This window comes from Benincasa hispida, chromosome 11 (genome assembly GCF_027475165.1).
Source record: "Benincasa hispida cultivar pf3 chromosome 11, pf3_genome.v1.1, whole genome shotgun sequence".
Taxonomy (NCBI): domain Eukaryota; kingdom Viridiplantae; phylum Streptophyta; class Magnoliopsida; order Cucurbitales; family Cucurbitaceae; genus Benincasa; species Benincasa hispida.
This window is the reverse complement of record NC_143488.1, coordinates 70,758,327-70,771,161: the sequence shown is the minus strand read 5'-3', so window position 1 is coordinate 70,771,161 and position 12,835 is coordinate 70,758,327. Positions and strand designations below refer to the sequence as shown.

Genomic DNA, 12,835 nt, shown 5'->3' with positions numbered 1-12,835 from the left:
TAAAAGGTTTACTCAGAGAGAAGGAATAGACTATACTGAAATTTTTTCACCAGTAATGAATCAAACCTCTATTAGGCTACTTTTATCTCTAGTTGCTCAGTATAATCTAGAACTAGATCAACTAGATGTTAAAACTGCCTTTCTACATGGAAACTTAGATGAGGTTATCTATATGGTTCAATCTAAAGGGTTTGAGGAAAAAGATAAGGAAGACCTGTATTGTCTCCTAAATAAATCAATATATGGTCTAAAACAATCTCCTAGATGCTGGAACAAAAAGTTTATTGACTACATAGAGAGTATTGGATTTCAAAGAAGTTCATATGATATTTGTTCTTATATTAATTCTACTACCTATAAGGATAAAGTCTACTTATTACTCTATGTAGATGATATGTTACTAGCAGGAAAATCTAAGGAGGATTTAATTCAGGTCAAAAATCTCCTAAAGAGAGAATTTGACACGAAGGACTTGGGTCAGTCTAGAAAGATCCTTGGGATAGAAATACAAAGGGACAAAACTTCCTCAACCCTAACCATAAGTCAACTAAGCTACTGTGAAAAAGTAATCAACAGATTCAATATGACAAATGCAAAACCAGTCACCATACCTATTGCTATACACTTTAAACTTTCCTCTGAAAACTCACCAAAAGAAACAAACATAGAATATTTGACTCAAATGCAGTCAATTCCATATAATCAAGCAGTACGGAGTCTAATGTACTTAATGATATCTACTAGACCAGACTTATCATACAACACTAGTTTAGTCAGTAGATACATGTCTAACCCTGTAAAAAGACATTGGGAAGCAACAAAATAGATTTTAAGATATCTAATTTGGTCTAAACAGTCGAAATTAACATATCAAGGTACTAATGAATCAAATTTAGAGCTATATGGATATGTTGATTCAAATTTTGCAGGTGACCAAGACAAAAGGAGATCTCTAACAGGTTATCTATTCTTATTTGGTCCTAACTTGTTGTGTTGGAAAGCAAATTTACAGTCAATCACAACATTGTCAACCACAGAAGCAGAGTACATGGATTTATCAGAAGCAATAAAGAAATCACTGTGGTTAAAAAGATTGATGAAGGACTTTGGTATTAATCAAACAGTAGTTAAAATCTATTGTGATAACCAAAATGCCATTTACCTTTCCAAAAACCCCCAATATCATTCAAGGACCAAACATATAGATATCAAGTATCACTTTGTCAGAGACAGAATAGAGAAAAGAGAAGTCAAGGTGCTAAAAGTTCATACCACTGAGAACGCAGCCGACATGCTTACCAAACCTGTGAGTAAACTCAAGCTTGCTAACTGTCTTGGTCAAATAGGGTTTCTGCTTCCTGAAAAAGGGTGAAGACATGTTAAATCCAGAAGGAGAAGAGGTTGCATGTTGAGCTTAAGGTGGAGATTTGAAGATTATAAGCTCATACATTCAATATTCAAGAAGCTATTTCACATTTCTTTAATCTTTACAGTTAGTTTTGTCGCTACTTGTATCAGAAATTAGTATAAATACTCATCATTTACAAATTTTAGATACAACAACATACATAGCTTCAAGAAGAACTTGAAAGATCTGTAAAATAAAAAGAATCTATGACTTAGCTTCAATAAAACTCTCTCCTTCCCGTAGACGTAGGCTTTAATAGCCGAACCACATATATCACTGAGCATTCCTTCCCTTTCTTCTCATTGTCTACAAGATTGCACAATCGTTTATAATTTTTCTTCATATCGTCTAGAAGAACGACTGATTGTTTACCTTCTCCTTCTTCCATTGTCTACACGATTACATGTTCATTTACCTTTTTCTTTTGCCATCGTCTACACGATTGCAAGACTCCTCCATCGTATACTCATAGTAGTCGCACAGATCAAACAAGGAAGCATTAGGGTTAGAAGAAAGTAAAAGAACACAGAAGACGAAGAACGAGGGAATCAGAGAGCAAGAGAGAGAAAGAAAAGTTAATTTTGCATTAATCACCCATCAGAAAGAAAGTCATTCTTTCATTTTTCATCAAACAAAGGGCAGTGGGAAAGACCACGTGTAAGGTATCAGCTGAAAAATCGTGGGCACATAATAACCAAGTTTTCTACCAACCAAAAATTTTTGGGACAAAAGAATTGGGCTCTCGATTTGGATCAGCAAAAGGCTTTACATTTATTTCATCATTTGGGCTAAAATTCTTATTAATTCCTAGAAGTAGGCCCAACAATCGCAAAACAATTTAATAAGCAAAATACATGAAACAATTTAATAAGAAAACTACATGTAAGAAAAATCAACGGAAGTATAGTACAAATACAACCTAAACAACTAATAATTTTTTGATCCATGCATGTCAACATACCTAGGTTGTTCTTCAAGATTTAGAGGACTATAGACATACATATTGCAAAAAAGTAAAAATAAAATAAAATAAAATAAAATAAAATAAAATAAAATAAAATAAAATAAAATAAAATAAATAAAATAAAAAAAATAAAAAAAATAAAAAAATATAAAAAAATAAAGTTACCTGGCTTGAAATGAATTCACTTATTAGACATAACACTAAAGTTCAAAGGCATTTTAAGTGACAAAGTCAAGTAATAGAAGCACATTCAAAACTAGAGAAAACAAAGAAAGGAAACACGTAGACAATACTATTTTTTTTTTTATGAAAACATAAATCTATCATCAAAATAACATTTAAAACTTGAATAAGAAGAAAATGCAAGACATGATTCAGTTCATATAATCCTTATGGAGAAGTATCAGTGAGCAGAATAAATATAAAATACAATATAGCAAGGAAATGATAAGTTGGGGAGCTTATGAAGGAAGTTTTCATACAAGAAATCGACCAACAGTTCAAACATTCACATTATTGAGATTAGTAAGGTTGTCTAACAAAATCACAAATGAGGCAAATTGTAGGACATTAAGCTTTTACTTATTAATTATATTAGGGGTATTCATGGGTTGGGTCGAAAGATTTTTTAGATCCAATTCAATTGTTCGAGTTGTAAATTTTTTCAACCCAAATAATTCTTATTAAAAAATGAACCCAACCATGAAATATTTAGGTTGAGTTGGTTCGGGTTAATTGGGCCATTTATTTAAAATTTTGTTCTAAAAAGTAGCAAAATGTAAATATGTAAAAATCTAATTTAATTATTTTCATATATTGAATTAAGATTAACAACTCAATAATTTATATAGTGATTTTTTTTTCTAGAGTACAAAGAAACTACTTTTAAGAGTTGTTGAAGAATAAATTATTAAAAAAATATTGGAATTAAATAAAATTAAAATAAATATATGTATAAATAATTATGTTATAAGTAATAAAAAATATATTTTAAAGTTAATAATAAATTCGGGTTGGTTTGGGTTATATTAGGTGAACCATGAACCAACCTAACCTATAAAGTTTTCATTTATTTGAACCCAACCCAATTCAAATGAGTTGATAACCCAACCAAAATCGCATGGGTTGGATTGAATTGATCGGTTTTTTCGGATCATCGTGTATTTTGAACACCCCTAAATTATATGTTCTATGCACTGAAATTTTTGGTACACTTTTACTTCTTAATATGTTGTGGAAAAATATAATTTATTTGCAAGAAAACAAGCAAGATCACAAAATATTTGTAACTTGAACAATCCAGTATGTAACTAATTGCATAAAAATAATCCGAGGGAATCATGTCTTGTGATTGCATTAGAAAACCAAGAACTGACAAATAAAGAAAAGGACGGGCTAAGAATTACTTTCATTAACAATTAGCAAATTGCAATAATAAAAATGGATGGCACAAAATGAGGAAATTTTTTAAAGAAACTCTACCAAATCTTTATTTGTTTATTTAATTTTACTAGAACCAGCTTGCTTTCTTCAATAATGAGTTATTAAATAAATATATATCAACTAACACAAAAATGCATCACTATACTATAAGAAAAAGAAAGCACCTCAAGTCATTATCAAATCTTTTGTACACACATCCAAAAGATTATTATCTGTAAAGATTTAAAAATTGAATGATTGCTTATGCGCCATGACTTATGATAATATGTGATATTACATTCTAATGTATAGCGATGATGCTGATATACTTCGTAGTATGCGTTTGTTTAGTGCATGTCACAAATTTTTTTGCACTGGAATCAAGTATAATTCTAACGCAAGTTTTTCAGAGTGATCTGAAGTCGAACATGGGAATAGTTGTGATTAATGCAATACTAATGTGATATATGCGATTGGTTTAACATAAAGAATAATGAATTGGTTTTGCGAAAAGTAAAATGCGGTAAAAGTAAATTGCGATGAAAAGTAAATTGCGGTAAAGAATAAAATACGATGGTAAGTAAAATGCGATAAAGTAAATTGCAGTGATAAAATAAAGTGCTGCAAAATAAATTTCGATGATAAAATAAATGAATAAATTATTAATAATACAGGGTGAGGACTGACCGTGAAGTTGTGCAAAAGAATCTAATGAATGTGGTGGCAAGTCTTGTGAAATGAATCAGAAAGAGAATGGGTTGAGGGAAAGGACATCGCAAGTTCGTCAATCTTGTTGAGGACGCAACTAAGGTTCTGCTTTCCCTTGGCTTACACCTTTCAGTGATTGGCCGCGTTCCCATATGTTTATGGTGAAACAGGGATGAACGTAATGAACGTAAGGTTGTTTCCATCTCTGGAAATACTTCTCGCTTTAGTTAACGCATTCTTCCAACCTTCTTTCGATAGGCGGAATAACATCTTCACTTTTGCTCTCACAGGTGAAGATGCCATCGAGCATGCCTTAGCTAAACTTAGCTGATTTTCTTAACAAGGATTAACTCACTCGCTTAATCTTCCCCTTCTACCCAGAGGATTAGTTACATATGATGGAGAAAATGGATGATGAATATATGGAAAAGAACAGAGAAATGACAATGATTACAATAATGATATTTAAATCTAAAGATTATCGTTTGTTACAGATGGTGAATGAAAGATTAAAGATAGATGAACACAGTAGATGAATTGGAAAATAAGAAGAAATACGAAAAGAGTGTCAATGTCTTGACACAGGTCCCGATCGGAGACGTTGTGCTTGCCGGCGTGTGGAAGAAATGGAGTGGAAAGCTTCCCTCTCAGGCTTGCTTTCCAGGTAGAAGTGACCTCTTGCACAGAGCTTCTTCTTCGAGGATGGAAATAATTTCTTGCTCAGAGACTTACCTTTCAGTCTTGTCTCGTCGTTCTCCCGGATTTTCTCTGGATTGTCTCTTCAGACCAACTTACTTTTCATTGAATTTGATGAAGCTATTTATAGATCTTGGCTCCTTCTGTATTGGTGGTCCCACTTTGAAAATCTGATAATTCCTGCTATGGCATAGTGGAAATGTCCGCTCTGCTCCACGATCAATTTGTCAGAATCGTACAACAGAAAAGCTGTAGACTTGTCAGAAGTCCCTGCGAATGCGTTGCTCTTCTCATCTTCGATCGATCGCCGCATGCGGTGTAATTGCATTGATCGTTTGAGTCTGCGATCGATCGTTTCATGCGGTGCAATTGCGTTGTTCTTTCTTTGTTCTTGAATGATTGCCGCATGCTGTGTGGATGCGTTGTTCATTTTTGTCCTCAAGCGGTTATCGCATACGGTGACCCATTTCCTGCAAAACAAAGACTTGGACATTCCATTTCGCCATCGCAATGGGGTTAACGGGTGTGTTCACGACACTTAACAATTTTCGTATTTCTAAGCCAATTTCTATACCGTCAACGCAACTTTTCCTTTTTGTCGCATAATCTAAATAAAACGGCATAAATAACTTGTATTTCTACAAGTTATCATTAGCCAAGGACCAGAACAACCAAAAGAGGAAAAAAGTTAATCAGCAAATACATAAACAAATTCAACCACAATTTTTCATTCAATTAATTGTTATGGCAACGACAAAAAACTGCACTCACCGTTAAAACCAACAATTTTACTTGAAATTACTTGATTGAGAAGTAATGTTGAGTATTATACATAAGTTCATACCATTCTCAAAGTACTTTCCAAATATAAATATGGAAAGAAAATGAAACAGAGCTCAACATAATTCAACCAATACTCAACAATCTAGTTAAAATGGATTTTACCACTTTGTAAATATAACAAATACACATAATATGTTTTGAGACACTAGTTAAACTTCATATTCACGAGTAATTAGTTCAATTATGACATTGGGTATTTAGGCATTCATTCAACTATACCCCACCATTAATTTGATATGGAACAAGGAGAAAAAGAAGTAAGAGATCATAGACGACATTGGCAAAAATAAGGCCCAAACTAAAAAAACAAAACCACATAGGAGTAAAAACTAATGACAAAAAACAAGAAGAACCACATAAAAAACAATACAACAGTACAATAAAACTACATTAGTAACAATTCAAGAACCCTCTGGAAAAAACCAACATACAAGTGCGTACTACAAAAAGTAGGACAACACAAGTAACGATAAAAGTACATGAAAACCACATCATTTCAACATATAGCAGCTAAAATACATTTATACTAGGATACAAGAACCCTCTTGAAAAAGCCAAGCCATTACCCCTAAAAAAAAAACAGGTTTATATTAAGTAAAATAGAAGCTCTCATATCGTTATTGTTATTTAAAGTTGAAACTTGCAGAACAATATTCAATTTCCAAATATCAATAAATTCGATTATTTAGAACTTTCGATTTATGCCTAGCCGAACACACCAAACTATTATTTAGAATTTCAGATTTATGCTTAGCACATCACAACAAACAACATAAAATTTCCAAACTTCAGTACAAATTTATCGAAACAATCTCAGATACATGAAAATTTGGGGGGTTTTTATCATAAATAGCGTTACTTAGAAGAAATTTGAAATTGAACCAAAAATCTAAAAAATCCAGTTGTAAATTTGCAAAAGTGATAAAAAAGAAAAACCAGTATTTACCTCATGAATTGTTTGAACCGGTGACAATGCTCACAAATGTCAAATCGATGCACATCACAGTGGAATAAAAAAAAGTTGAAATTTTGAAGCTGAAACCAGTCGATGGATCAGTTCACAAGCAAGCTCGAAAGAAGGAGAAGAGTGCCTGGACAAAACCCAATCATAGCCGAAGGAGAAGAGTATGCACAAAACCTAGTTGAACTCGAAGAAGAAGGAAAAGAGAGTGTTAGAAAAAAAAAACGTGGAGGACAAATATGAAAAATGAGAGATATATATTCTATTCAACTAAGCATGCGTTTATATAGGCTTACAAACATAATCATAGGAATGCCAATGGTTACAAAATCTCATAACTCACATAACTCCTATAACTTAAAAATCACTATTGGTTACAAAAAACTAAAAGTTACAAAACCCAAAAGTCACACTAAATGCCACAAATAAAGTTTAATAATGACAAACGTTTCAACATCCCCCTAAACTTGATTTGTTACACTAAGTAAACTCCTCATTTTGATAAAAGTCTCCAACTTGAGGGGCTTTGTGAAAATGTCCGCCGCTTGGTTTTGTGACTTGATATATTTGAGTTCCACTTCTTTCTTCGTAATGTAATCCGGAATGTAGTGAAATTGGGTATCAATGTGCTTGCTCCTCCCATGAAATACCGGATTTTTGGCTAAGGCAATGGCCGATTTGTTGTCCACAAAAATCTCCATTGGACCTTCCATTTGAAACTTCAACTACTTCACTAAGTTTATTAGCCAAATTGCATGACATACACATGAAGTTGCTGCGACGTACTCTGCCTCGCATGTTGATAATGTGACTATGGGTTACTTTTTTGACATCCATGTGAATGCCGTTTCACCAATAAAAAACACAAACCTCGTAGTGCTCTTTTGATCATTCAAATCACTACTCCAATCACTCTCATAATAATCAATAATATCAAAATTGCTAGAAGAGACATAGGAACGACCATACCCAATCGTCCCTTTGATGTAGCGAAGTATCCTTTTTGCCATTTTGCAATGTGTTGCTGTCGATTCCTCCATAAATCGACTAATAATTCCAACCAAATAAAGAATATCCGGTCTTTTACATGTCAAGTATCTCAAACTTCCAACCAAGTTTTTGAAATATGTAGAATTTACCTTCTCTCCTCCATCTTGCTTGGTGATTTTGACTCCACATTCCATCGGTGTTCCAACTGGATTAGCATCATTCATATTGCACTTCTTGAGCACTTCTTTATCATAGCCCTCTTGGGATATAAAAATCCTGTCTTCACCTTGTTTGACCTCGATCCCAAGATAGTAACTCATGAGACCAATGTCCGCATTTCAAACTCCTTTGCCATCTCTCTTTTAAACTCATCAAACATGCTAGGATTGTTTCTGGTAAATACTAAATCATCAACATATAAACAAATGATTAGTATGCTTTCACCTTGCATTTTGATGTAGAGGGCATGCTCATAAAGACACTTCATATACTTCTTCTCTTGAAAGTACTTGTCAATCTTCGAATTCCATGCTCTTGGTGCTTGCTTTAAATCATAAAGTGCCTTCTTCAATTGAAGCACTTTATCTTCTTCACCCTTGACTTCATAACCCAATGGTTGTTCTACATAGACCTCTTCCTCAAGAATTCCGTTCAAGAATGCCAATTTGACATCTATTTGATGTATCTTCCAATGATTATGGGCTGCCAAAGCAATAATCAAACGAATAGTTTCAAGGTGAACAATAGGAGCAAATACCTCATCATAGTTGATGCCATGTTGTTGGCTATACCCTTTCACCACTAGTCTCGCCTTGTGCCTCTCAACATCGTCATTTACTTTTCTCTTTGTCTTGTATACCCACTTCACTCCGATCGGTTTGTGCCCTTTTGGAAGCTTGGTCAACTCCCATCCATTGCTTGCATCCTTCTTAGAATTATGTCATTTTGATTTTCATTTACCTCATTAAGTTCCCGTAGACTTCGAGTTCCTCTTGGGCCAATTTCGTTCTCCAAATCGCTGGATGAACCTTCAGATGATGATCGATCAGTCGAATGAGGTGGCACTGGAATGGGAAAACCTTCACCCATTTCATCCCTGGTCGGCTCATTTTCATCGTCTTCTTCAAAATATGGAAGGAAATCATACTCCTCCTCTTGTATATTCCTGTTGCGAAATCGACAATTAAAGAACATAAAAAGGAACGTACAGTAAGGAAAAATTGACACATAGATATACGTGGTTCACTAACAGTGTGTTAGCTACGTCCACGGGCAGAGGGAGAACAATATTATTTCGAGAGAATGTTTTTAGAATCACATCAAGAACGACGTCTCTAGGTTAGAGAGTTTATATATCGCACTGCTCTAAACCCTAGGGTAAAAAACGTAAATAACTGCAAATAAATAAATATGCTGAATACAAAATCTGAATAGGTTTCATGGGCGTTGCCCCCGAACCCCCACCAGCGAGACCTCCGTACTAGGTTGTTCGAAGCGCCAGCAAATAGATTTAAGGCATTTCAACAAATCTCCACCTTGACTTGAATTCTCTCCCAGATAACAGATGTACTAAATGCAACATAAATCAATATCGCCAGATGTACTAAGACTTCTCCCTCATGCCTCAAAGTGTCCCACAAAGGGGACCACTAATAATTCAAAACATTCAGCAAGTCCAAACAATGTTGGAACTTTCCTTGTGGAATTGGTTTGGTGAACATATCAGCAGGGTTATCAGCAATACCAATTTTCATCACTTTAACTCTTTGCTCACCTCTTAAGAAGTGATATCTTACATCTATGTGCTTAGTTCTCTTATGATGAACTTGATCCTTGGCTAGGCATATTGCACTCAAACTGTCACAATATACAATAGCTTGGTCATGATGCAAACCAAGATCACCAACTAACCCCCTCAGCCATATTCCCTCTTTAGCAGCTTCTGTCAAGGCCATGTACTCTGCTTCAGTAGTAGACAAAGTAGCTGTAGGCTGTAAGGTTGCCTCCCAACTAACAACAGAACCACCCAGAGTGAACACATAGCCAGTCATAGACTTCCTACTGTCAACATCTCCAGCATAGTCAGAATCAGAATAACCAGTCACCAAACACTCTGTGCAATTCCCATAAACAAGACCAACATCAGATATACCTCTAAGGTAACGAAAAATCCTCTTATGCTCCTTCCCAGGTTGACCCATGTACCTGCTGACAACACTAATAGCATGGGCAAGATCAGGCCTAGTACAAACCATAGCATACATCAAACTTCCCACTGCACTAGCATAAGGAACTCGAGACATGTACTCCTTCTCAACTTCAGACTAAGGTGAAAACTCAGATGACAAACGAGCATTTACAGCACTAGGAGTATCTATAGGCTTAGCTGATGACATACCAAACCTGGACAATATTTTCGGAATATATCCTTTCTGTGACAAGAAGAGTTTACTCTTACCTTTGTCCCTATAAATCTCCATACCCAGAATTTTCTGAGCAGCACCCAAATCCTTCATATCAAACTCAACACTGAGAAGATTCTTCAATTTCAGAATATCAGACTTGGACTTTGCAGCTATGAGCATATCATCTACATATAAAAGTAGATAAATCATCGAACCATCATCATCTTTGTTGTGATATACACAACAATCATACGGACTCCTGTTATAGCCAAGTCTAATCATATAGCTGTCAAAACGTTTGTACCACTACCTTGAAGACTGCTTTAACCCATACAAAGATTTCTTCAACTTGCAAACATAATCTTCTTTACCTGGACACTGGAACCCATCTGGTTGGGTCATATAAATCTTTTCCTCCAACTCTCCATGTAAGAAAGCTATTTTCACATCTAGTTGTTCAAGTTCCAAATTCTGATGTGCTACTATAGCTAGTAACACCCTGATAGAAGTATGTCTAACGACTGGTGAGAAGATCTCATTATAATCAACTCCTTCCCTTTGTGTGAACCCTCTAGCAACAACTCGAGCTTTATATTTAATGCCCTCTGAAGGTGATATTCCCTCCTTTTTCTTGAAGACCCATTTACAAGTGACAATTTTTCTCTCCTTTGGTTGTTTAACTAATTCCCAAGTCTGATTTTTGTCAAGAGATTCCATCTCATCCCCCATAGCAACAAGCCATTTAGTAGACTCACCACATGACACAACTTCTCTATAGGTGGATGGCTCATGAGGATCCACCTCTTCAGCAACCTTTAATGCAAAAGTAACCATATCTTCAAAATCATACCTCACAGGAGGTCCAATAACAACTCTTCTAGTTCTATCACGAGCTATACTCGGTTGATCTACTCGTGATCTAGAATTCTTAGGCAAATCAACTTCTGACGTTCTAGGCACATTAATTTCTGGTTGCACATCAGTTTATGTAGTAACGTGTTGATCTTCTCCACCTTGATGTTGTAATTCATTCACAGCTGAAGTGAATTGCATCTCCACTTATTTATCAACACTACTACTTTCTCCCACATCAGTAGACGTCACAAAAGGCTTTACAGTTGAGTTAAGCATGGAATTTTAATCAAATATCATAGTCTTACTAAGTATGACTCTATTCTCAGAAGGTGACCAGATTCTATATCCCTTAACTCCATCCCCAAAACCCACAAATATACCCTTTTTAGCTCTTGGTTCTAATTTACCCTCATTAACATGATAGTAGACAATACAACCAAAAACTTTTAATAAAGAATAATCTACAGGCTTATCAGACCACACCTCGTAAGGTGTTTTACAATCAATAGCTGTGTGAGGTCCACTATTGATTAGATAACATGATGTATTCACTGCTTCTGCCCAAAACTTTCTAGCCACCCTGCATTAGAGAGCATGCATCTTGCTCTCTCCAACAACGTCTGATTCATACGTTCCGCAACCCCATTTTGCTGTGGAGTATTCCTAACAGTATGATGGCGAACAATCCCCTCATCTTTACAGAATCATTAAATTTAGATCCACAGAATTCCAGACCATTATCAGTTCCCAGCCTTTTGATCTTCTTCCCAGTTTGATTTTCAATCAATATCTTCCACTGCTTGAAATTCTTGAAGGCTTTACTTTTATGTTTCATCATAAAAACCCAAGTCATTCTTGAGTAATCATCAATTATAGACAAAAAATACCTACTACCTCCAATAGATTCAACTTTGGAAGGTCCCCAACAATCTGAATGAATATAATCAAGTGTCCCTTTTGTACGATGAACACCTCTTGGAAACTTGCTGCGATGAAGCTTCCCACAAAATTCAAAATCCTGCACCTTATGCCCACAAATAAGATCTCTTTTTGACATAATTTGCATACCTTTTTCATTCATATGACCAAGTCTCATATGCCATAACTTAGTCATATCATCCTTGTGAACGACTAATGATGCAACAACAGCATAACCTGTTATTGTGGAACCTAATAGAAAATACAGTGTTCCACGCTTTATGCCTTTCAGAACTACCTCAGAACCCTTATAGACATACATTGCTCTAACTTTACCTTCAACTGTAGCCTTTGCTATCGATTACACTAAAGGATATCAAACTCTTCTTCATTAGTGGAACATGCTTAACCTCTTTTAAAGTGTAAAAGGAACCATTATATGTTCGTATCTTGACTGAGCCTATTCCAACTATCTTGCACACAGCACCGTTAGCCATGTTAACATTCTCTCCATCTATTTGCTGATAGGTTGAGAACCACTCTCTATTTGGACACATATGATAAGATGCCCCAGAATCAAGAACCTACACATCATCAGAATGTGACTGTTCATTCACAACTTAAGCTAGATCTCCTTCAGAATCGATCTCGACTTCTTCAGAATC

General features: G+C 35.1%; 1 long non-coding RNA gene across 1 annotated transcript; it reads right to left on the bottom strand.

The window, feature by feature from the left end:
- Positions 1-4,943: 4,943 nt before the first annotated feature.
- LOC150032857 (uncharacterized) lies at positions 4,944-7,261 on the bottom strand. The gene is made up of 2 exons (XR_016524395.1): positions 6,988-7,261; positions 4,944-6,609 (listed from the first exon to the last, which is right to left on the bottom strand). It is a non-coding gene; the product is annotated as an uncharacterized LOC150032857 (long non-coding RNA).
- Positions 7,262-12,835: the final 5,574 nt, after the last annotated feature.